The sequence below is a fragment of the Sorex araneus genome, chromosome 7, assembly GCF_027595985.1.
Source record: "Sorex araneus isolate mSorAra2 chromosome 7, mSorAra2.pri, whole genome shotgun sequence".
NCBI classification, from domain to species: Eukaryota; Metazoa; Chordata; class Mammalia; order Eulipotyphla; family Soricidae; genus Sorex; species Sorex araneus.
In genome coordinates, this window is record NC_073308.1 from 73,520,245 (window position 1) to 73,546,863 (window position 26,619).

A 26,619-nucleotide genomic window follows, 5' to 3' on the forward strand; every position below is an offset into this window, starting at 1 on the left:
TTCGGAGCCAAGTGCAAACCGCTGCAGTCCGGCGACGTTAGCGCCGCCTTGGCCGTCCGGAGCGGCAGCCGAGGGGTGGACCTGTGGGTGGACCGGGACGGGCGGGAGCGGCCCCGACGGTGGCCGCGCCGTCGCGGCTCTTACTCTCTTGCCCGCGGCTCCCTCCTGGGCGGGAGCGCGGCGGGGTCCCCGGGGGGCGGTTCCCGAAGACCCTCCCCGACCCCCAGCCCGGGCTGCGGGAGCCGGGGTCACGGGCGGACGGTGTGCGCCCTCCGAGGGCCGGCGCGCGTGTGTGCGTGTGCGCGGGATGACGGTGCAGATCCGCCAGCTGTCGGCGGGGCGGACCCCGGGGGCCCCCAGTGCGGGTGACTCCCCCGGGGCTGGGGGCGGGAAGGTGGAGAGGCACCGGGTGCGCCTGTGGGTAATCGCTGCATCCCGGCTCACCGGAGCGGCCCGTTTTCTCCGGGCCAGGCTGGGTGTCTGGAGCCGCGGCGGTGCCCGAGCGCGGCCTCTGTGCAAACGTGGGTCGCCGGCGCCTCTTAGCGGCCGTCGCGGCGCAGGGCAGCCCGGGACGGTCTCGGCGCGTCGCCGGTGCTGCGGGAAGCCTCGGACCGCCCGGGCCGCGTCCACGCCGGCCACTCGCGCCCCCGCGCCTGCCCACTCGGCCCCGGCTGCAGCTCTCCCCGGGGGCGCCCGGGCTGGGTGGCTGCGCCCTAGGACACCGGCCCGAGCGGTCCCTCCCGGGGGAGATGGGGGTCTCCCGGCCTTTCTCCGCCTCCGGGGCCCGGATCCCACCCGGAGCGACCCCCTGGACATCTGCCCTGTGAGATGCCTTAGGAAGGCAGCGACTTTGCATACTCGCTTAGTTCTGCCCATCAGGCAGCCAGTGACCACCAGCTGCCGTTTTGAAAAATTCCGTTCCTTTATTTTTCTTTGGCATCCTCCCGGGGATGGACCCCGGACCGGAGCGAGACCCGGATTCTGCATCCAAATGCCTCGTCGGGCGGTGATGAGCTTTCCGCAGCGCGGGCTGTCTTGTAGCATCTTCTGCCTGCCGGGCCCCACTCATGGGGGCAGGGAGAGAGAAACTGGGCTTGGGTACCAACGCCCCTGCGCCCCGTGCACCTTGGCTCCCTCTTGGGGCTGAACAACTTGCATGCTAACACATGGGGTGTGTGTGTGTGTGTGTGTGTGTGTGTGTGTGTGTGTGTGTGTGTGTGTGTGTGTGTGTGTGTGTGTGTGTGTGTAATATTTAAAGGAAGGTGGGGACGTAACAAGATAAATGTTCATAACAATTCTAGTTGACATCCCGGGCAGGGCATGAAGTTAAAATAAGGGGGCGCTAATGCTCTCACCAGTGCACTAAGTACTTGCCTGGTTGAGACCTCTGGAAGTAGGAAAGCAGGTTCCCTACAGCCCCACTTTATTTCTGGGGAAGGCAGGAGGGAAGCAAGTTTGGTTAGTAGCCTCCGGATAAAGGAGTGTTTGCAGTGATTTAATGTGACTTGGAAGCAATTTGTTTTTAAATCCTCCTCTTGTTGCACTATGCCCAGTGCTTTGAGGGAACTTCCCTTTCTTTCTTCCTTTTCTTTTTTAATTTTTGAAAATGGAAGAAAAGGAATTAAAATTTCAATGAGGAGTTTTCAAATGCCAGGCTCAGTCGGAATTGAGCTAGATGGTTCCTGGCATTTGCCATTCCAGCAAGCAGGGAGCGAAGGAGGAGGGCCATGCTCAGCGCTGCCTCTCTCCTGGGCAGGGAAAATAGGGTTATTTGTGATCCTGTAACCTCCCCTAACAGGTTGGAGGCAGAGCTTTGAGGCGCTGCTAATTCTAGTTCATCCACAGTAAGGATGGACGTTGATGAGAGATCGGGAAAAGACTTATAGCCCCTGCTATTAAAAAAAAAAAATTCAAGTCCTTCTTTGGTTTCGGTGTTCTAAGGCTGGGAGAGAACAAACCCGTGGTGTCTGTGGGATTGAGAATCCCAGATGCTCTGGGAAGCATCGCTGTCTTGCTATCCAAGGCAGAACTGTTCTTTCCCATCCTGTTTGCCCTGCTCAGGGTGGTGTGGCGTCACAAGTCACTGCCTTCCGAGTTACCAAAGAGGGCCGGGTGTTTTGTTAAACTCTAAACAGTGAATTAAAAGCACGGCCGAGCTGAAGGAGCTCTCTAATACAAAATGACAAATTGCACTTAAGCAATACATGAACACGAAAATGATTTATGGATTTTTACAATGGTCTGAGCAAATGAAAGCAACATGAATTATACATCCTTAATGCCCACGATATCATTTTCTAATAATACTGTTTCAGCTCAGATGTGCTACTCTCATCCTTTCTATAAGAGAAATTGATCAATCAGAGGCCCGGGAATATTTTTAAATCAGGTATGGACTTGGACACTAATATGCCATATATATGTATGCATATTTGTATATATATATATACATATATATACACACACGCATTTCCTGAGTGTTGGAGTAAGTGAACACTGACCACACTTGTTTCTTTCTGGTCAGCTTCTAAACAGATTATGGTTCTCAGTAATAGTTAAAATAGTCCTTTGAAAATTTAAGTTTTATACATTTTTATTTTTTAGACTGCAAGTAATAGTTGATTTAGAATGACAATCCTTATTACACCATGACCTCTTTTTTAAATATCCAAATACATTAATTTATCTCTCTTTTTTCTCATAGCTTTATATATTGAAAAAATGGATTTCCCTAAAATGTTGCATTTTATTGTTCTTTCTTTGATTACTTTAGAGTATTGTTTAATTGCTAGTGTGTTAAAGAAACACTTGCATTAGTAAAAAAAAAATCCATTTATCATAGTTTTAGTAGCATTAGCAGACAAAACACATCTTACAGTGCTCCTAAATGATGGGAAAGAGATAATAAGATAAAGTGTAGTGTCGTGTTTGCGTGATCTAAAAAATCTAATTACTTTGTTTAGGAATGAATGCCTACTCATTGCAGTGTTATGTCACCATTTGTGGCTTGTCTGAGAGAGTGTTTGGGTGGGGCGAACAGCGTCTGAAATGAAGATAGTGTCTTTGCTGTGGCTCATACTCAACCACAAGGAACTTCTCATTACCCAGCGGCCTCTAGAGTCACATTATTAGGTTTAATCTTAATTATCCAGGTTTATAAAAAAAGAAGAAAAGGAAAAAGGAAAGGGATCTTAGATTCTGCTTATGATGGTGTTAATAACGACTCTTGCTAAAAGATTACTGAAATCAGTGATGTGATTCAGATTGTGATAGGGGCTCCCAGGCCCCACACTGGGGAAGCCGGCTGCTTCCTTCCCGGGGAGATGTATGGGCTTCACTCAGGGACCGGGAGGTGGAAATGGAGCCTTGAGCACGAGTGTTGGCATGGCATGATCTCAGAAATGAATTGCTAGCCCTGGTTCAGTTGATTTGGGTGAGAGAAAAAGCGGCTAGGAGGTTTTTTTTTCTTCCCCAGTGGGGTTGCTGCTTAATTGACAATGATTCACTCAGCTTACTGCTGATGGTTGTCTGATGGACATCCCTTATGTTCTAAGGGGAAGACCCTTGATTTAGAAATACAAAAGGAGCCCACCCCAGTGACAGTTAGGTTACAACTCATGGGGTCACTTTCTGAAGAGTTAGGTTACAACTCATGGGGTTACTTTCTGGAGAGTTTGGCAATGTTATTAGAGGCACATCATAGAAAATATCAAGTAGTTGATGTCAGTCATTAGAATTTCAGAGTAAATTAGAACAGTGAAACTTTAATAGAAGCACTACAACTAACTGGTTAATATAAATTTTCCGATAAGAAATTCTATTCTATCAAGTCTTTCTTAAACGGGGAGTCACCTTAATATTGTAGAACATTTTATTGTGGCTTTTCAGGGAAAAGTGATTATTTTTAAACAAGCGGTATATGCCAAGCATTCTTGCATTCTTATATTAGTTATGATATTATTTCCTCCCATCTGTAGCTCTAATACTGATGTCATAAAAAAGGGTGCGAAGGACTTTATGGAATTTAAGCACTTCACCAGGTGAATGCAATGTTCCCACGCAGGGTGATACTCATAGTTGAGGCTTATTTTATTAAAACATGAAGTTCTCTTGTATATCTGAATTGGTCTTAGATAGAAAAGCAAAAAGTAAAGCCAATGGACTTAGAGACAGCTTCATTCAGATTTCGATCTAGCAAGAATACTGTTTTTTTCCATGGTCAAACTGTTGATTGTGTCCCTAGGCTGAGCCGTTGAGTTAGTCAGAGATATAAAGTTTGTGTTATTGGGGACTTTTCAGGAAACTGAATCCTGAATATGATTTATACAAGTGAATGAGATTGTTGGCAACCATCTTTTCCTGATGTAGAAGCATCTGACATGAAACCATAGATTTCAATGACTTACAGTGGAATTCGATTACACAACACCAAGGTTTTGTGATGCTCTGAGAGACCTCTCCTTGACAGAGGCTCTGGAAGCATTGCCTCATCCTCTTATCCCATCAAGAATTATAAATGAGGACAAGTAAGAAATGTGTTTGTTTGAACATAATATGGACACCAGTGTTTGCTTTGGAACTGGCCTATAAAAGATAAATTATTCTGTTAAGTAACATGTCAACCATCCCTTTATACTAATTTCTTTCGCGTGCTGCTCAAAATGTTATTTTAATTTGAAAATTCTTAAAATTTAACTATTACGTTACTGGGGAATCTTTTACTGGTAGAAAAGTGCAAGAAATCAATTGAATCATAACTCTCAATCTGGAAAATAAAGGAAGATGGTAGGTTCTTGCCATATATAAAATATGTGCTATTCTTTTGATAGGAGGTAGTGAAAAAAATGGCTTTATTTCTAGATATTCAGTGAGTAATTCAGAGTATGCATAAAGGGTAACAGGGTGGATTCTGTATCCTACTACTACTAATTTCAGAAGCACCCAACTATGGCAGATGAGGCCCTAGTAAACCTGGAAGAATATAACTTTGAGAGTCCAAACAAATTGAGCTCAATTCCTGTTTTACTAAATACTTGGACTTGGCCAAAGCACTGACCCTAAATTGAGTCGTTGTGAGACTTTATCTGAAGCGCTTAGATGGAGTTCTCCTAGACTCACTAAGTGTTAATTATTGTTATAGCCAGATGTTTGGAGTGAAGTCATTCATAAATAAGATATTTATCTAGAATTACTGGCATTGATTTTCCTGGTGGTTTTATTTCCTTTGTGAAACACAAATTGAAGCATTTCCTCTAAGGTGCAAAAGCAGTCTTACCCCTGACTGTGTGCCCAGGGAATAGTGCTGGCGGTGCTCAGGGAACCATAAGTTGTGCCAAGAATCTAGGGCAAGCACATTAAGTCTTTCACCCCGGACCCTCTCTGCAAGCCCGTGCTTTTGTCTTCCTTTTGTGGCGTGTGTAGGCATCGAAACCAGGACCTCGCACAGGTGAGAGCCTCCGGCTGAGCTCCCTCCCAAGCCCGGCTTCATTGCTGTTTTCCAGGAAATTCTATGTAATCATGAAGGCGAGTTTCAAATAATAAACGAAGGAGACTACATTTTAATGAGGCTTCCAAATGTAAAAATCGATGGTGAACTTTTATTATTGCCTTCACATTGATTATTTTTCCAGATAAGTTTAATTTTTTGTATGTATATGTGTAAAATTGAGATGAGGAGATAGTTGAACTTTTTGGTTTCTTTTGTGGGTGTCATATCTGGTAGTGCTTAGGGGTTACTCCTGGTTCTCCACTCAGGGGTCACTGCTGCCAGGTTGGGGGATTACATGGGGTGCCACGAATCCGGGTCGGCTGTGTATGAGGCAAACGCCCCTACCCACTGTACTATCGCTCCAGCCCCGTAGAGATATTTTGAAAATTAGAGTAAGAGCACGACTCTCATTGTCCAAAACTTCTTTTCTTATCTATATTTATCAACATTTTAGGATTAAAGCATTCTTATTTAATAGGTTCACTTAACTTTTCTTCCAGCTCCTTGATGAAAAGTCTTAATACTTACTAATCTTCTCATGCTGAAGAATACTAAACTTCTCAAAATTGAACACAGATTGGTCACTTGGAATAGAATGAATGGTCTGGAGGGGCCCATTCAGAGCCTGCGGCTACGGCTGCGACTGACTTTCTCTTCACATTCTCCTCCTTGCCAGGTTCTGCCTCCAGTTGCTGTTATTAGTATTCTCTTGAGTAACTTATAATTTGAGATGCAAAAAACAGGCATTAGTGCTGGTATGATAGGTGAGCAGCCGTAGGAATACTGACGAAATGGAAAATAAATGCAAATCTTGGATCCATTTCTCAAGGCTTCATACTCCGCTCCATACGTGAAGCTGATCCTGGGAAGGGCAGAATCACCACAATAAAGAGTATGAAAAGGACGCGCAGGGGCGTCTCGTGACTGTGGGAGCGAGCAGAACAGGGAGAGAAGGAACGGGGAAGGTCTGGGGAAGATCAAGCGAAGCCAAGTGCACCGAGTTCTGGAGATGTGCAGTTTCTGTGAGGCTCGAAAAGGGGCAGTGATTCACAGAAACACCTGAGCACATGGGGGTCTTCGCTCTATTTGGAGACCGGGGGCTTTGCAGTGAGAGCAAAACGCCACCTGCGTCCTTCCCACTCTGACCAGCAGCCTGACTCCACTCCAGTTTCCCCACCAGTCATGGACACCAGGGACCTCAGTCTTTCTGTCACTCGCTTTCTGTCACTTTCAGTCACTCCCCTCCCAACTTGGAGGAACGTGCTGGCGTTTAAGGCCCGCAGAGATGGCTGAGGTCCTATGGGGCGTTCACGGCTGAGTTTGGGCGTTGGTTTCCCGTGGCCTAATAGACAATGTTAGCCTTCTAATTAAGGTGACACCCAGTATTACTGCTTGCTGATTAGCATATTCATTTATGTATTTGAGAGCCTGGCTTGCTGCTGTGAGTTGAACGGTGCCCTACTGATTACCGAGTTTCTTAGAACATGCCTTTAACCTGTGCAAGGACCTCGCCAGAGCCCATTTCCCTTCTGCAGGAGGCAGAGAAGCATCATAGGCCCCAGCATCCTGACACCCCCAGCTGAATGGCCACCCTGTGGATGGACTCCTCGGTTGCATAACCAATACTTAAGAACATTATGCTAAGGGAGCCAACGCTTGACCTTTTAGCTTTCTACTATCATTCATCTTCCACGCAATTCCACAAGCTCTGATTGTAATAATTTGTGTTCGAGAAAGGTCTTTTTAAATTGGTTATTTTAAAGAAACCTTATCTGAGATGGTAAATCCTCTGACTATCATTAAAAATGTGTTTCAAACACTTGATCTCTCTTTCTCTCTCTCTCTCTTGCAACTAATAAAATGCATCCTTCTCTCTCTAAGCTTCCGCGGCTCCTCAAAGGTGAAATATATAATTTCCTTTTTCATCCTATTTCTTAATGCTATGTTGACTGTGTAAGTATGAGCAAAATACAGTGTCTATATTTGATTTCATGGTGGTAGGCTAAGAAGAGGCCTATGTGATTAGAATGGCAGGCCTTCTGAATAAGTCTGGCTGAGAACGGCAGCTCTTCGCAGAATCAGAGCCGTCGTTGGTCTGAAGTATGTTGGAGGGTTAAGTGCAGCAGCAGTCTTGATTGACGTGGACTCCACACAGTGTCCTGAGTCTGAGACTTGTCGTTTGTTCTAGCACCTGTGACCAGCAGGCTGCGGCACTGGCCAGGTCAGTTCAGAAAGGGCTGGTGGTCACTCACCCTATTATGTTTTCTTGATTCTTTTCCTATTCTCTAGCTTTATTGTCAATCACTGGCAGACCTACAATGTTTGTGGTGTAGCTGTGGAGGAATCTGGAAGTGGTGAGTTCTGTAATTAGGCTGGAAGTGATTGTACATGTGCTGGACTAGGAGTGGCATCTGGGGATTTAAGATTGGGGAAAACATGCCTGCATTACAAGGCTTCAGTGTTTGAGTAGGTGTACATGTGCAGTGTACACACACACACTCTCGACACACATATGTACACGCACAACATCTGCATACACACACTCAGCACATATATGTTACCACACATAATTATACACACATATACTCACACACCTACAACATGTATACTCTTATGACACAGTAACATGTATGCACTTATAGCACATGTACACAATCATTCACATGTACACATATACTCACAACAGATACTCAAAACTGTGTACACATGTAAACACATACATATGTAACACAAATTCACTCAACACACACGGCCGTTTATATACACATACACTCACTACACATACAACAAACATGCATGTAGCATACACAGACCCATAGCACACATCCCATAGACACATATGCATATACTCAATAGGTACAACTCTGTATATATGCACACACAACATATGCATACATAGCATACATACATACATTCACTCATAGCACACATGCACAGCCACATACACATATATACTCGGTACACACAGCACACACACACACATATACATGTACTCGCAACTCATACAGACTTCCAATAGATAGACATAATCATGAACAGACACGCATTCACTCAGTACACATATCCAGCATACGCATTCACACCCACACAGGAGGGGAAAGGCACTGTGGCTAAAGGAGATTTTTTTGGGAGAAGAAAGTAAATGGATGCACCAGTGAAACGGGAGGCCGCTCACGGTCGGATGCAAATACGTGTGAAAGTTTGCTTGGTCTACCAGGGAGAAAAAAGTTTGGTGTCTGTGGTGCAAGGAAACATTTAATTTCCTTATTACACAGAGTGCAGAAATGAACTGCGGATGGATTAAATTAAAAATTAATTTAAAATGTAAAGCCAGATGATAGCAGGGTGTGTGATGATCCCGGGTCCCCACATTGCTTCAGAGAAGTTTGCTTTTCTTCAGCAGGACTCGCCCGCCTGTGCTGCCCAGGGGGCCTCCTCCCAGACTCCAGCTCGGCCGCGAGGACTCAAGCCTCTCCCAGAGCTGCAGGCTTTCGGGACCGTCCCTCGGAAACGCCGTGTGGACCCACAGACGGCCGTCTGGACTGGAAGTTCGGGGCGTCTCCTGCAGGTGCCCCTCGCTTTGTCCGAGCTCCTTCCCGCCACGTCTCCGGGGTCCCCCCGAGCGCCAGCCCTTAGGGCTGAGGAGGATGAGCATGTCTGAGAGGATGGACGGGACGAGGTGGTGGTCCCCGGGGACAGCACCGCATCCTTCCCAGGTAGGCTTGCCAGAGCATCCCCGCTCCCCCACGGAGTGCGTCCCTGGGAGTCTGCAGACACCCCGGACCCGGAGGTGAAACGCCGTCTCTGCACCGCTTGCTCTCAGTTTATGGAGAGTTGCACGGGGGCTCAGCTTCGGAGAACTCGGGACCTGCGTCGCAGGGCCTGGGGGTGCAGCCTTCTGCTAGGTTCTCCTCTGCTAGATTTAAAAATGTATTTACTTGTTCCTGTTGCTGAAGTGCTGCGGGGGTTTCTCAGATGCAAGTGGAGAGTGTATTTATTCCAAATACTGAGACCCGTGTCCAAGGCCACGTAACTGGCCGTTCCTTCTGATGAGGAAACTTAGTCACTGGTTGTCTGATCATTACTTCTTCCCAGATTTCTCAGGAGAACTTTTCCAAACACCTCTTGCTTTTTCATTTATTTATGTGCTAGTAGATTGCTTCTTACCTGATTATATCCTTACCTAGAATTAACATGTAAGTTTATGCTTCACCCCGCAGGGCAAAGAACAAGTTGATCATAATACAAGTATGATTTATTATTTATAAATGTTTATTGACTTTTATCATTATAAACATTTTTTTTTCTGGCATGCTTTAAATATTTTTTTAAAAAAGATTTTTATTTAAATTTTATTTTAGTGACCAGGGTTTCCAAGCCTGTTATTGCAGGTTCTCACTGTATATTTGAATAGTCTATCAGAGGTCCAGTGGAAACATCCATTTGCAGATTAGATAAATCACCCTTTGAAAATGCTCTATTCTCCCACCCCTACCCCCCTTAAAATCAGCAGGTGGATTTAACTGGCATTCTTTTTTTTTTTTTTCTCCCCGCCTGGCCGCAGCCCCACGGCCATTAACTGGCATTCTTTTAACTTACATAATGTTCCTTATATTCAAAATATACCATTTAACCAAAGCTCTTCAGTGCTGCCCTCGAGAATGTCATGTGACGACTGGAATGGGAAGGAATGGGAGTGAAGATAGACGGTCGGCAACTACAGCATCTCTGCTTCGCTGATGATATTGTTCTCATAACGCCAAACACTAGCCAAGTGGCACAAATGCTGGCCGACTTCGACCACGAGTGTGGAAAGGTCGAACTGCAGCTGAACCCCAACAAGACGATGCTCATGAAAAACGAACTAGTCCCTGAAGCTCCATTTGCTCTCAATGGAACGAACATCTCCGAATGCAGCAGCTATGTGTACCTGGGTCAAGAAATCAACATGAGGAATGACTTGGCGCCAGAACTGCGCAGGAGGAAGAGAACAGCGTGGGACGCCTTCAAGAGCATTGAAGAGGTGGTTAAGAGGATAAAGGATCTCCAACTCCAGGCAAATCTTTTTGATTCCACCGTTCTTCCTGCACTAACATACTCCTCAGAGACCCGGGCCCCATGCAAACAGGATGCAAACGCTATTAGGGTATCCCAAAGAGGAATCGAAAGAGCTATGCTAGGAGTATCATGTCTCACTCAAGTGAGAGAAGGAATCCGGAGTTCCGACCTCCGTCAACGATCAAGAATCAGGGACAGTGTCTTGTTTGCCAAGGCATCAAAAATCAGATGGGCCGGATATGTAATGCAATTCAGAGAAGACTGCTGGACTAGAGCTGTTACCGACTGGATTCCACGGGATGTGAAAAGACCGCGTGGCCGCCCACCAACGAGATGATCAGACTTCTTTGTTAAAATCTTGACTGAATGGTTTGAGGCTCTTCCTGTTCCTGGAGTGAGCAGATATCATTGGGCTACACTACCATGTGACAGGGACAAATGGAGATGTTACTGGCGCCTGCTCGAGCAAATCAAAGATCAATGGGAAGACAAGTGATACAAGTGTGATATTCAAAATAAGCACATACAAGGGAATCCAAGACGGAAGGCAAGACTTCCTCTATTTCTTTGCTCTTAAGTTTGATCCAGAGAGGATGAAAAGTTTTCAGTGAAAACATCGAAATCTTTACTTTAGCATTAGTAGTTACAAATGCGGTGGACACATGAAGGGGAAAAAAATGGCCATGGCATTAAAGGACATCTTTTATTTATGTATGTATTGGGTGTATTTATTTATTTGTTTTTCTTTATCTGTCCACTCTGGGCTGGGCTCAGGACTTCTTCCTGGCTCTGTGGTCAGGCTCACGCCTGGGGAGGCTGCAGGCTGCAGGAGGGGGTGGTAGGTGGCCGGAGGAGTGGAGCTGGTGGGCCCTGCACCAGGCACCGGGAGCCTCCCCACCGCGCTCTCCCCGGCTCAGGAACTGCATCTTTGCCGTAAGCAGGGTTCCGCATTGCTGAATGCAGTGTCTGGGGGTGTTTTCTGTTGAGTCTCCCTGCTTTTATCTGCGAAGAGTGTATTATATTTTAATGAATTATAGGTGGCAGTATACACAGCCAAATTCCGCATTTTATTACAGGCACATCGAAGAGTCTCTGATTGCATAGGACTTTTGTATTTTAGCTGATTGTCATTCCAGCCCCCGTTTGAAACCTCTCCCCTCTTGTTGCTGGTGGAAGAATACTTAATAACTCCCTTAGATAGAAGTGCACTTGGGACGTGTTTCAAATCTTGGGCTTATGCGGAAACTAGTTAAGAAGTTTTTAAGTTCTTAGGATGTATTTGAAAGAAGAGAATATTCTTTGACCAGCTGATTTAAATTAAGATGAGAATGTTAAAACCGAGAGGATTCTTCGAATTATATTTCGGACCGGCGATGGGGACTTTTTCTCGCTGTCTCTTTACAATTTCTGTTTTAAAAGTCACAGGCACACGTGCTTCAGTTGCTCAGTGGTGAAAATGCAGTGCTCTCTTGACGTGCTGTACTGAGCCGTGACATGTAATCCTTGCCCTGGGCAGGGTTGAATTCCGTGCCTCAGTTGGGAGCAGAGCACGATGCCTCCCGAGCTAGGCACACCCTCGGCCGGACACTGACCTGGCTGTGTTGTGCGGTGTCTCGTGGCTGCGGCTTTGTGCTTGCGATGTCCTCTGCGTGGACTATCCAGAAAAAGCGGTGATACCGTGAACCACGGGGGCCGGAGACAGTCCAGCTGGGAAGGTGCGGAGCCAGGTTCAGTCCTTGTCACCACATGTATTCCCCCCAGCACCACCAGCAGTGAGCCCTGGGCATTGCTGGGCGTGACCCCGAAGCAAAACAAAAACAGAAATGAAATGTAGCATAGAGAAGCAGAACGTGTCAAACGCTAGCTGACCTCAGACGGCCTCAGCCTCGCAGGAGGAGCACAGGGGTTAGGCTGGAGGAGGCCTCTGACCCTGCGCTGTGCCCGCGGAGGCTGCGGGAGGTGGCTGCGGACCTCCCGGAGCAAGTGGCGTGGAAATGAGAAAGAGCGACGAAGGAGCAAGGCCTGGCATTAGCAGGCCCTGTCCTGCTCTGCGGCCGTTTGCCACCTTGAACTTTGTGAAACGCCACTCCCTTTCCCCGGGAAAGCAGGGCTCCTTGTCCTGATGTGTATTCCTCCAGTGTAGGGGAGAGAAGTGAGAAGGGTCTGGATTCACACTCCAGTCCAGGGTCCGGGTGGAGGGACAGAAAACTCTTCAGCCCCAGAGCGCTGCTCCCTGTGGGCAGGAGTTTCCCTCTGTGTGCTCCGGAGGTGGGCCTGCTGCTTTCCCGAGCCAATCAGTATTTCTGCTGCCTCCTACCGACGGTTGCTGCAGTAGTTTCTAATGAATCTTATTATCGTTTGCTAAGATAGGCCAAAAGCAGTAGCAACAAGTCTCACAATGGAGACGTTACTGGTGCCCCCCTCGAGCAAATCGATGAACAATGGGGCAACAGTGCTACAGTGCTAAGATACCGTTCTCTGCTGTTTGGAGGCCTGAGTTCCCCTCAGCACTGGGCGTTTAGATCAACATCGACCCCCAGAAACGCAAGGAGACAATCGCTAAATACAGTGAGAAACATTCATTTGGAAGGTAAATTGAATTATGAAAATATGCTCAAGCAGGATACTGACCCGAAGTCTCCTGTTAGGATTGGAGAAATCCAATGCTTTCAGTCTCATCCTTCCACTTAAAAATAATGTATTCTCCTGGCTAGATTGTGAACCCAAAGGCTGGTTGAGACCAGGAATTTTCACACTAGAGGTGATATGTGGCAGGGCAGAGACTTGTGGGCACTTGCTGGTCTGAGGTGACTTTGGTTGTTAATACTGTAAACTCCAGCACTTCTGAGTCATGACACCAAAGCTACAAGAATCAAGCAAGTGACATACCAAAGTGCAGCACACACACACATACACATGCACACATACACGCACACACACATGCATGCATACACACATCACACAGTGGATATCTTTTTTTTTATTTTCTATTAGTGAATCACTGTGAGGTACAGTTACAAACTTACAACTTTCCGTGCTTGTGTTTCAGTCATACAATGCTCGAGTACCCATCCCTCCCCCATTCTCCACCACTGATGATCCCAGTATCCTTCCCACCACCCACCCCATCCCCCCCACCCCACCCCACCTCTGTGGCAGGACATTCCCTTTTGTTCTCTCTCTTCTTTAGGGTGTTGTGGTTTGCAATAGTGGTATTGAGTGGACATCGTGTTTGAACTATAGTCAAGTTTCAGCATACATCTCCCATCCCCAGCAGGTCCTCCAATCACATTTTACCTGGTGTTTCCTTCTCTAGCTGAGCTGCCTTTTCCTCCAGCATGTGAGTCCAGCTTCCAAGCCATGGAGCCAACCTGTTGGTACTTATCTTTACTATTCTTGGGTACTAGTCTCCCATTCTGTTACTTTATATTCCACAGGTGAATGTGATAGATCTCTCTCTTTTTGACTCATTTCACTTAACATGGTACTTTCCATGTTGATTCACTTATATGCAAAGGTCATGACTTCATTTTTTTCTAACAGCTGCATAGTATTCCATTGTAGAGATGTACCAAAGGTTCTTTAACCAGTCATCTATTCTCGGGCACTCGGGTTTTCTCCAGATTTTGGCTATTGTAAACAGTACTGTGATGAACATATAAGTGCAGATGTCATTTCTACTATACTTTTTGCCTCTCTGGATGTATTCCCAGGAGTGGTATTGCTGGGTCAAATGAGGGCTCAATTTCTAATTTTTTGAGAAGCGTCCATACTGTTTTCCAAATGGACTAAACCAGTCAGCATTCCCACCAGCAATGTAGGAGGGTCCCTTTCTCCCCACATCCAGGCCAACAGCAGTTGCTTTTGTTCTTTTGGATGTGAGCCAGCCTGTGGTGTGAGGTGGTATCTCATAGTTGTTTTGATCTGCATTTCTCTCATGATTAGTGATGAAGAGCAGTTTTTATGTGCCTTTTAGCCATTCATATTTCTTCCTTGAGAAAGTTTCTATTCATTTAACTGCCCCATTTTCTGTTGGGGTTGGATGTTTTCTTCTTGCAGATTCCAACCAGTGTCTTGTATATCCTTGATATCAACCCCTTACCAGATGGGTAGCATTGTAGCACTGTCGTCCTGTTCTTCAGTGATTTGCTGGAGGGGGCACCAGTAACATTGCCATCATGAGACTTGTTGTTGCTCTCTTTGGCATATCGAATATGACACGTAGCTTGCCAGGCTCTGCCATGTGGGCAGGATACTCTTGGTAACTTTCTGGGTTGTTTGAGAGGGACGGAAGAATCGAATCTGAGTTGGCCGTGTGCAAGGCAAATGCCCTACCCACTATGCTAACGCTCCAGTCCAATCATCAGATGGGAATTGAGTGAATATTCTTTCTCATTCTGTAGATTGTCTTTGTATTTTGGTCACTGTATCTTTTGTGGTGCAGAAACTTCTTAGTTAATTTAGTCCCATTTGTTTATCTCTGTTTCCACTTGGTTGGTCAGTGGCATGTCATCTTTGAAGATACCATTAGCCTCTATATCGTGGAGGGTTTTGCCAACTTGTCTTCAGCGTACCTCATGGATTCTGGTCTGATGTTGAGGTCTTTAATCCATTTTGATCTGATTTTTTAATTTTTGCTTTTTGGGTCACACCCAGCGATGCACAAGGGTCACTCTTGGATCTTCACCCAGGAATTACTACTGGTGGTGCTCAGGGGACCATATGGGATGCTGGAAATCGAACCCGGGTTGTCCGCATGCAAGGCAAACGCCCTACCCACTGTGCTATTGCTCCAGCTCCTTGATCTGATTTTTGTGCATGATGTTAGGTCGAGATCTAAGCCCATTTTTTTTGCATGTGGTTGTCTAGTTATTCCAGCACCATTTGTTAAAGAGGCTTTCTTTACTCCACTTCACATTTCTTGCTCCCTTATTAGAGATTAGATGTTCATACATTTGGGGTTGTGTGTAGGGATATTTCACCCTGTTCCATTGGTCTGTGACTCTTCCTTTGTTCCAGTACCATGCTGTTTTAATTATTACCACTTTGTATTAGAGTTTGAGGTTAGGGAGGGTGATGCCTCCCATCATCTTTTTTCCAAGAATTGCTTTAGCTATTCGTGGGTGTTTATTATCCCATATGAATTTTAGGAGTGTTTGATCTATTTCTTTGAAAATTTTAATGGGTATCCTTATAGGGATTGCATTGAATCTATATAGTGCTTTGGGGAATATTGCCATTTTGATAATGTTAATTCTTCCTATCCATGAGCAGGGGATATGTTTCCATTTCTTCATGTCCTCTTTTATTTTGTGGAGTAGCATTTTGTAGTTTTCTCTGTAGAGGTCCTTTACCTCCATAGTTAGGGTGATTTTGAGGTACTTGATTTTCTGGGGCATGGTTGTGAATGGGATTGTTTTTTTCATGTCCCTTTACAGTGGATATCTTTTCACATGAGTTTGAGGTGAACCTGAGTTGTGTTCCAAGGTACTTGGTTTACATCAGCAGACAAATGTTTTTGCTTTCATTTCAGTCTTTCTCTGTGTGAATAATCAATAAAAAAAGAGAATGTTTTAAATAAGTCAGTAATCCAGCAAGTTCAAAGGCTAAAAGTGCTATGGCAAATAAGAAATGTAGACCCAGGTTAAGAGACTCTGAATAATAAGTGAAGTGCTTGTTCCATCTGAAATTCTTACGGGTTCTAGAAGCCAGACATGAAATAGACAGGGATGGTAGTGCCTAGGACCTCTAGACCCAGGAGGAGGAAGCGCGTCCGGCTCTAGCGGTTCCTTTTTAAGGTTTGTTCCAGGAGTAGCTTCAGAGTAGATTTCTCATTAACCACTAAATTGAATGTTTTCCCACTAGGCAATTTGCCCCAAACACTAAATTAGTGGGAGGGCCACGAAAATAACTCTTGTCATTCTAATGGCAAGAAGGCTTTTAAGAGACGTCTGGCTGGAGAGTAGGTTTCCATTCTCCGACGGTTGCTTCTTCTCTTCTGGAGACGTACCAGGTAGCATTTAAAAATGTGTCACTGGAGAGACGACGTGGGCTTATGATGAGAAGCCCAGAAGGAGCTGTTTGGGAAGTGTCTGTACTCTTCTAACAAAACCATCATCTTCCTGAGGCACCACTCTACAATGATAAGCAGAAAGAAAATAGGAACCGAGAACAATTCAGTTGTACATTAGCTGGCCAGCCAAATGAGTTAGCTTCCCGAGGTAATTGATGACAAAGAGCTTCCTCTAATGCGTGGGCTCTGTGACCCTCAATGTGATTTGTAGTTAAGTGTAATGGCAATTCTCAGACGTGCTAAGTGTCGTTCTGGTGCTCCTGGAATGTGCTGTCTCTCTTGAGTGCCAGGGAGTCGCCCGCATCTCCTTCCTGAGTGTCCTCGCACTCCTTCCGACATGCAAGGAGACCAGCAGTGACTCTAAAACAAGGCAGACCACTGTGTGAGTGGGAGTGTCTGCTTACGAAAGGCTCACTCTCAGGGCCCGGAAAGACTCTCTCTTATAACATGTCACAGAGGAAAACATGTTGTCTCTCTTCCTATTTGCAAGGCTTTAATACATTTCAAAGTGATTTCGACACAGTGGCCCACAAGATCACATAGTTGACCACAAATTACAGTAATAATAACAATATTTTTGCATTTATATGTTTCAATAGTTTGTAAAGTTCATGGATGAGTATTTTTAAAGTCACTTTGTAAAGAAAATGTTTTCATTTGAATTATTTTGCTTCTAGACTTTGATTGATAAATTATACCATTACAGATTGTAGTCAATCTATTTTTAAAAAATTGCTCTGTGTAAATTTAGCCTTTGAATTCGCCTTGCTTGATTTGCTGCCAACTTATTTTTTTTTCCTAGAAAGAATTCCCTATACTTTATAGATTTACAGTGCATTTACAACCCGTGAATGTATTTGGGATCCTTCTACACCTTTAAAGGATTATATTTAAGTCACTTGTTTGTCTTTGCATAAAGAGTGTCACGTTAACTTTACTACCCATATGAAATGATCGCAATCATTTGGCCTGTGGGTGTCTTATTTCTTCCATTATTTTATCATATAAAGTTGGAGCCATATGTTTCAGTTTCTATGGGAAGATTGTTAAATTTCATGTATTCTCTTCCTGGGATCCAGGAGAGTAATTAAGAGGCACACAGGCACAGATTTAATTAGCCAGCTTGGATCCTCTGCAGAACTTCAGTGGTGTGGAGTTTGAGGGAAGTTTGTCCTTCGATAGTTGAAGCAGGATTCTCCACCTTTCACATTCCTCCCCTCTCCGTTGGTCTAGTTTTGTTTGATCTAGGGTGACTCATAAACGAAGAGTCGCTAAATTGATTTTAAAAATAATGTAAAAGGACTCACTAAAGAATCCCAAATTAAACTCGCTTGTCAAAGTAAAATTTTGGTGAAGCCAGAGAACACCTCTGTCCTAGAGCTAATAGCAGGTGGTTCTGTGGCCAGAAAGACGGCAGATATATCGCTGTGAAAGATGCAGGAAGATAGCGCGCGCCTGGTCCCAGGGAGGGATCTACCCAGCTGACAGCTGCTGAACACCTGGACAGCTGCTTCATCTCCCTTCTTCGTGGCTGCGGCTCACCCCCGGGTTTGGGGAGCGTGGCTTACGGAGAGATGCTCCCTCCCCAGGTAACTGGAGGATTTACCAAGATGAACTGTATCTCTTCTGCTTAATATTTCTTAGAAAGGGCAGTCCTACCTTAGAACAAGTGAATCAAAGGCATCATGTCTTGCATTCCTTTACTTTTTTTTTTTAAGAACCTTGTTCTTTCCCCTTTGAATAGGCTAAATTAGATTAAACTTTTTAGGGAGAAACAAAGCAGAGGGGAGTAAGCGGTGGGAAAGTGTTTTTGAAGCCAAATATAAGTTACCTTTTCAAGGAAAGGAAGAGAAACAGCCACCGGCATGTGGGCTCAGTAACTCCAGTGGCTGCCAGTGAAGCCATTCGGAGACTGCTGAGTCCTAGTTTAAAGGTCTGTTGTAAAAGAGCAAGAATTTTATTCGTTAATTAGACTTGTCATGGGCTGCTTTGATTTTGCACAAATGGGTAACCTTTTATTTCCTGGTTATTGTGAATTCCTTAAGCTCATTTGGCTTCTTGAGTCCATTCTGTTTTGCTGGAAAGGTGCACCTGTACGAACGCTTTGTACCAGGCCCGGCCCAGAAATGTTTCATTTCCTTCTCACTTTAGTAGAGAAGTAGAGTAACTTAAAAAAAAATCCCATGGTGGAGCCACTATCCCCCCATCCCCTCATGGTGGACAAGGAAGTAGAAGGCCCCTTCACAGCTGCAAGAGAGATCGGGGGACTTTTTGTTCAAGAGTGAATTACTGTTGTTATTGTTGTAGTTTTGATGTTGTAGAATATTGGCCTTTTAGGTGATTATTTTCAATTTCTCCACTTTTCAGTTGAGGTTGATTCGAAGGCAGAATTTTTGCTAGCTTTGTGGATTTTTCCTGTCTAACTTCTATCACACATTACTTCCCATCTGATGAGTTTACAATTTCTGGAAATTGAGTTTGGCTTGGAAATTTTTTGACACAGTGGAAAAGAGAGAATGCCAAGCAGATAGATAGATGTACAAAATTAGGTAAAGTACACAGACTTAGAGATCAAGTAATTCCCTAATATTTAAAAATAGTTGAAAATATTTGGAGCATTGTTTTCATTGAGTTGCAACTCAATGAAAACAATGCCCCAACAACAAGTCTCATAATGGAGATGTTACTGGTGCCTGCCTGAGCAAATCGATGAACAACGGGATGACAGTGCAGTGCAGTGTAGTGCTACAATGGTTTCAACTCACCTATTAATTGTAGTATTATCTGCCTGAGAAATCTCTGGTCATTTCAGATTGTAATATATGTCAAGTTACTATTTCTTGGAAATTATCTATGTAACAAAGTAGCAAGCATTTAACCAAATACTCTAATCTGCAAAGCCAGTAAGTTTTCAGCTCTGAGCCTACTCCTAATCCCTTCTAAGATGCTCAGGTATCAGACATAGGTATCTGCACTTGTAAGTGTATTCTGTGGTACTCGACCAGCGTAGTGAGCTTTCTCTTTCTTGTTTTGTCAGTATTAGGCGTATCTATTAGTCTCTCAGAGTGGTCCTTTTAGCCATTTGCTTATACACATCACCACACATTTCCCTATTTCCTTATTCCACTAGTATTCCATTATAATTTTTGGTCAACACATTATTCTCTGTTTACATTATTGTGAATATATAAACTTGTTTATAGTGTAGCTAAATACTCCATGCTATGAATATAATTGCCTTCTTGTGCAAACTGATTGATTTGATTTTAGGCCATGCATGCAGTGCTCAGGGCTTCCTCCCAGCTCTCCTGTGAGGGATCACTCCTGGTGGGTTTTGGGCATACTCTGAGGTGCCAAGGATCAAGCCCAGATGGGCTGGGTGCAAGGCAAGCGCCTTACCTCCTGGACTATTTCTCTAGCCCTTGGTACAACCCCCCGTTTTTTTGGGGGGGTCACACTGGTGATGCACGGCGGTTACTCCTGGCTCTGTACTCAGGAATTACTCCTGGCGGTGCTTGGGGGATCATATGGGATGCTGGGAATCAAACCTGGGTCAGTCTCATGCAAGGCGAACATCCTACCCACTGTGCTATCGCTCCAGCCTCAGTAGAACACTTTTGTATCTGTAATCAAGAATTTATTTTATCATGTGTTTTACTTGTACATTCCTATCCCTTCAAGTTCTCTGGACGCTGTATGAAATTCTCTCACTGGGATCCCACCTGGCGATTTCTTGGTTCTTGTTTTTTATTGCAAGATTCTTTCTCCACTCTGCAGCTGCCCACCTTCCCACGGCCCACTCAACCTGTGAGCTGCGTTTCCTTCAGTCACCCTCAAGGACCCCCTGCCTTTTGCAGGCTTCACGGAACATCCTATTCGGTTGAGATTTCATTCTAACTCAAAAAATTGTATCCTTCCAATGTTGAGGCTGATTCCATTTTTTCCTAACTTCCAGTGTTGCTCTTGAAAAGTCTTTTGGCTTTCTGATTTTCAGTCTAGATCTGACATTAAGTACATGACTGCAGCTCATCTGAGAAATCCCTTCAAATACATTGAAATTATTTGGTTTGCTTAGATACACTGATAAGAAATATTCCCGTATCACAGTGCTGAGCCAGGACGAGCACGCGTTTCTCTGTTGTGGAGGAAGCAGAGTGAGGGGCATCTGAAGTCGGATGCTTCCTCCAGACCTTCACTCTTTGTCTCCCATGGGTCAGTCAGTCTTCTCTCAGGATCCCAAGCGGCCATGACCCATCCAACTCGTGTTTCCCACTGCAAGAAGGAGGGAGAGAGGAAGGACGCATGGCTCCTTCCTCTTTTGAAAGTGCGTCCCCTGAGCGTTGGACCTGTGGGAACAGACTTCTGTCTTAATCGGTTTGGCATCCAGGCTGAAAAGATCTCTCACTTCCTCAAAATCAAGGCATAAAAGACAGAGTCTGAAGCCCAGTTTTAAACAAAGCCCTTGGCACAGAGTGCATTTTAACTTGTATATTGGCATGAACCCTTACGTGCTTATTCAAACCCTTAATTTTAGGGGCTATGGGGATAGTACAGAGGATAGGGCATTTGCTTTGCATGCGTCCAACCCAGTCTGATTCCCGGAACCCTGTATGGTGCCTTGAGCACCATGGAGGGTGATCTCTAAGCCCAGGGCCAGGAGTAAGACCTAAGCACTGCTGGTGTGGCCGAAAACCCGCAAAAACAACCAACCAAGCAAACAAACAAAAACCCTATTTTTATTTATGATAAAACTGTTAGAGGACTTTAACTTTTTTTCTGTGTTCAAGAAAGTGTGAATTAAATACCATTTTTTGCTAATTATTTGTTTATTTTAATTACAGTTGATATAAGATGATTTCAACAGTGTTAATGTTTATGCTTTAATTCTGTAAAGTTACTGCACCTCTATGACCACCAAGTGCCAGAGAACCTGCCATTCGCCTCGTGTCATTTCTGCTCTGCCTCTTTTCTAGTCACTGCCCCTCTCTCCCTCACCACCACTGCTTGGGAACCTCAGTCTGTCATCGAAGTTATTACTGGATACTTCCCATTTTGTTTCATTTTTATACCACATACTATAAAAGTTAGATCATCAAATTTGTTCTACCCTCTCTGATATATTTCCCTTAACATACTTCCTCTAATTCTATCTGTGTTTTAGAAAAGGTTTCATCTTTTCTTTTGACTGAGTAATATTCCATTGTGTTTACATATACTTTCTTTACCTACTCATCTTTTTTTTTAAAATTTGGACTTTATTGATCTAATAAAATTACATTAAGAATTGAAATGAATTATACATTATTGTGCTCATGTTTCCCCTATACAAAGTTCGAGAACCCATCCCTTCACCAGTGCCCATGCTCTACCACCAGTAAACCCAGCATCCCTCCCACCCTCCCCAGTCCTGTCTCCCCCCCCCCACACTGCACACTGCCACTATGGCAGGGTATTCCCTTTTGTTCTCTCTCTCTGATTAGGTGTTGTGGTTTGCAATAAAGGTGTTGAGTGGCCATTGTGTTCAGTCTCTAGTCTACATTTGGCACGCATCACCCTTCCCCCGCATGACCTCCGACCACATTTTACTTGGTGTTCCCTTCTCTGAGTTGCCCAGAATGAGAGACCAGCCTCCAAGCCAATGAGTCAACCTCCTGGTACTTATTTCTACTATTCTTGGGTGTTAGTCTCCTAGTCTACTATTCTATATTCCATAGATGAGTGCAATCTTTCTATGTCTGTCTCTCTCTTTCTGACTCATTTCACTTAGCATGATACTTTCCATGCTGATCCACTTATATGCAAACTTCATGACCTCATTTTTTCTAACAGCTGCATAGTATTCCATTGTATAGATGTACCAAAGTTTCTTCAACCAGTCATCTGTTCTAGGGCACTCAGGTTTTTTCCAGATTCTGGCTATTGTAAACAGTGCTGCAATGAACATATAAGTGCAGATGTCATTTCGACTATACTTTTTTGCTTCTCTGGGATATATTCCCAGCAGTGGTATTGCTGGGTCAAATGGGAGTTCAACCTCTAGTTTTTTGAGAATCGTCCATATTGTTTTCCAAAAGGGCTGAACTAGTCGGCATTCCCACCAGCAGTATAGAAGGGTCCCTTTCTCCCCACATCCTCTCCAACAGTGTTTGCTTTTGTTCTTTTAGATTCTTTACCTACTCATTTGCTATTGGACATTTCAGTTATTTTGAGATCTTGGCATTTACGAGTAGTATGGCAACAGATATAGGTGTGTCTCTTTCTTTTTGCATTAGAGATCATGTGTGTGTGGGGAGCCAAAACGAACAATTCTGAGAACAAAAGAAGATAAAGAAGATGGTGTTTTACTCTATGCAGTAAAGATATCATTATTGCTTTCTGCTGCTGCAGGAGCATGATCCCAGAGGCCAGCTAAACTGCTTTGGGCAACAGCAGCTTCTTGCAGAAATGTCTCTAGACTGTGAACTGAGCCACTGCCCCGTGATGCACCAGGAGGGGAAGGATTTTTCTCTCTCGGCTCTCTATTTTATGAGCACCACAAAAGGGAAGTAAAAGCTTGCAGTGATGCAATTTCTGGCAGAAATTTCCCTGGACTTAGTTACTAAAATACAGAAATCCAAAACCGTGTGGCCGCAATAGCGGCCACTTGACTGCTATAATACCTCTTAATTGCCAGCAATGGAAAACATTATCAAATGGTTCCTTTTCAACAGGTCTGACTTTGGGGGGGAAACTTCAAACAATAATAGTGAGTTTTTTTGTTGAAATATTGAAAGTAATCAAAGTAAAGTGAAACCTATCAGCTACACAGGCTGGGGGTGTGGAGACACGGTGGGGGGAGGTATAGTGAGGCTCCTGGTGGTAGAATATGGGCACTGGTGAAGGGATGGGTGTTGAGTATTGTATAACTGAGACTTAAGCCTGAAAGCTCTGTAACTTTCCACATGGTGATTCAATTAAAAAAAATAAAATAAAAAATGAATAAAATGGTAACATCTGACCAACATAACTTTCAAAAAATAAAATAAAATGAAAATAAAAAAGTTATCATTATTAAAACAGTATTGGTCAGGAGTAAAACTTGACTTTTGACACTATGAAATAGAAGTGGGGGGCTGGAATAATAGCACAGCGGGTAGGGCATTTGCCTTGCACGCGGCCGACCCGGGTTCGAATCCCAGGATCCCATATGGTCCCCCGAGCACCGCCAGGAGTAATTCCTGAGTGCATGAGCCAGGAGTGACCCCTGAGCATTGCCGGGTGTGACCCAAAAAGCAAAAAAAAAAAAAAGAAATAGAAGTGGGGGCTGGAATGATTCTTCACATAATTTCCGGGTCCATGGAGTAAAATTGGTAGGACTCCATTCTCCTTCGAGGTTTACGGACGATTCACAAGTAACAAAGGATCTAAGTGCATTTCTTGGAGGAAAGAAAGTGTCTTTAACAAATGGTTCTGGGAAATCTGGATTTTATGTACAAAAACAGTGTTGGACCCATATCTCACTCTCTATAAGATTGCATCAAAATGGGTTAAATATGTTAATATTAGGCCTGAATCCATAGACTACATAGGAATCCATGAATACATAGGAAAAATGGCTCAACTATCTATGGTGTCAACTTATATATGTCTTCAATGATTTGAATCCATCGATTAAACAAAAGCAAAATAAGTGGGACTACAATAACCTAAAATGTTTTTTTTTTTGCACTGCAAAGTAAAATAGAGCTAAAATAAAAGACAGCCTATTGAGTAGAAAAAATATATTTGTGCACCATGCATCAGATAAAGGACCAATTTACAAGATTTATAAAACACTCACAAATATCTACAACAGAAAAACGAACAACCCTGTAAAAATATGAGGTGAGGACAGGAGCAGTCAGTGCCTTGAAGAAGACATATAGGTACCCAGTAGACTTAGAAAAGGTGTTCCTCATCACTATTTAAAGAAATGCAAATTAAAAAGATGAAGTGAGAATGGAGTACATTGGAAAATCCTGGAAACAACCAGTGCTGGTGAGGAAGTGGTGAGAAATAAATTTGGTTCACTCTTGGTGGCAATGTCATGTGACTGACTCGAAAAAATTGTGAGGAGACTGCTTATTAATTGAAAATTGAATTCCCACGTGTCTTCGAGATGAACTCCTTGGCATCTGACCTTATTTTATCAATCAAATATTTCTGGATTGAGGAATCTATGGCAGAGTAGAAACTGAAGAGAATTGGAGAGACAATCCTTCATGAACCTGGGATGAAGATGAGACAGAAACTGCTGCCAAAGTTTAGTGTTTGCAAAGTGAAGCCACAATCAAGTGAATGAAAAATGGAGGATGTGAGGGGTGGATGACCAGTTAATAGCGTATCAATTTTTGTCATTGATGATGTTTCTGGAAGGCTTTTATATACATTAACCCTTTGCTGAAGGTATGATCATTATCTTTATAATTGAGACAGCCTTGCACTAGAAGATTAAGTAATATAAATGGAGATATATTGTTAAGTAGTAGAGTTGGGATTTTCCTTTAAAACTGAATCTCAGCCTACTTACATCTAGGTAAGTAGACTGTTCTAGTCAGGATGAACAATATAAGATACACTTTCATCAGAAAAAGAAAATAAAGCTTTTTAATGATGGCAGAATTCAAAGAAATTCTCCTGGGTAATTGGATCAGATGCCAAAGGTCTATAGTCTAATTATGATTCCTAGACAGAAATTTTAAGTGTAATTATTATTACTCACCATCTTGAACTTTATTGCCTTAAAAAATGCGAATCAGTACTATGGATTTAATTTTCATTCCATAATTCTGTTTGGCCTCTGATCACTAAAAACTTTAAAGTGGGGGGGGAGGGGGGATGACCTGAAGAGACTGTAGAGTGGATAAGGTGCCTGGTTTGCACTTGGCCAACCCAGTCGATCACGGCCATCCCATATGACTCCCTGAGCACCACCAGCAGTGATCTGAACACAGAGCCAAGTGGATGCCCTCAGCACTTCTAGGGGCGGCTCAAAAGCCAAAATGATATTTAAAAAACGAAAGAGCTGGAGCTGGAGCATAGGGGTTAGTGCCCGAGACTGATGCCGCTGCCTCTCCAGCATCCCAAGCTCCAGCAGGGCTCACCCTGAGCACGCAGGATGTGGTCCTAACGCATAATTTTGTTTTATAATAAATTTATGATTTATTTTAAGTAATTATTTGATTCATACACCCAGTTTATATTCTTAAATATCTGGGGCTGCATAAAAATTTCTCCAGCCAAAATGAGGTCACAAGTGGAAAAATTTTAAGAAGCTTGATCTAAGGGAGACACTCCTCCCTCACCCAGGTGGTTTCGGGGACTCGGGGGGTTCATGGCTCTGGTTACTGACTTTCAGCTTTTTCATCTTCTCTGGGTCTCTGGGTCTCTCCCTCCTGCCTGGCTCTAGATTGGCGGACGGAGGTTCCAGCCACCTCTGACGGCCTTATCTTTATTTAACCTTTGCAAAACCTGGATTCTCAGATGCTGGGGAAGATTTTTGGAACACTTCAGCCCAATATAATGGGGATGGTCAAACTTTAAGAAACATTTCCAATAGTGAGGGTTAGCAAATGTACAGGAAAATTCCCAGTATATGGTAGGCCTAATAATGACTAATTCTGACGTGACTGCCTATGTCCCACCACCTGTATCAGGACCTGTGCGATTCCCTGAACTTTGAAACATGTTCCTGGTGCCCTTGTATGAGCTCAAAAGTGAAGATGTGCGCTATGAGCTTGTCTGATGGCGTTTTCAGATTCCTCGCTTGTCTCTTCATAGATGGAACCTTAGAGTTTAGTGAATAAATAATTCAGCGATTTTCAATGAAATTGCCAACTTAAAAATAAACAAAAAAATTAAATAAGATAAAGAGCCAATCTCTAATATACTCTTCCAAATTGTTCATTTTTACTTCTTGATAGACTTCCTGCCTATGGTTAGGCTTTTGGAGTGAGATATAAACAATCTTTGGAAGCTATCT

At 43.9% G+C, this 26,619-nt stretch overlaps 1 protein-coding gene across 9 annotated transcripts in view; it reads left to right on the top strand.

Annotated features, from left to right (window-relative positions):
* LOC129406491 (uncharacterized) overlaps positions 1–26,619 on the top strand; it is a 341,367-nt gene that overhangs the window by 2,314 nt on the left and 312,434 nt on the right. For 4 of the 9 annotated variants that reach the window (XR_008631038.1, XR_008631037.1, XR_008631036.1 and 1 more), the window contains exon 2: positions 8,892–9,204. The exons of 3 other annotated variants lie outside the window; for them this stretch is intronic. The gene's annotated coding sequence lies outside the window, so the exon portion shown is untranslated. Of the gene's footprint in view, positions 1–7,475; positions 7,843–8,891; positions 9,205–10,127; positions 10,414–26,619 lie in introns of those variants that run through there. 2 more of the 9 variants (XR_008631042.1, XR_008631039.1) reach the window with 2 other exon arrangements.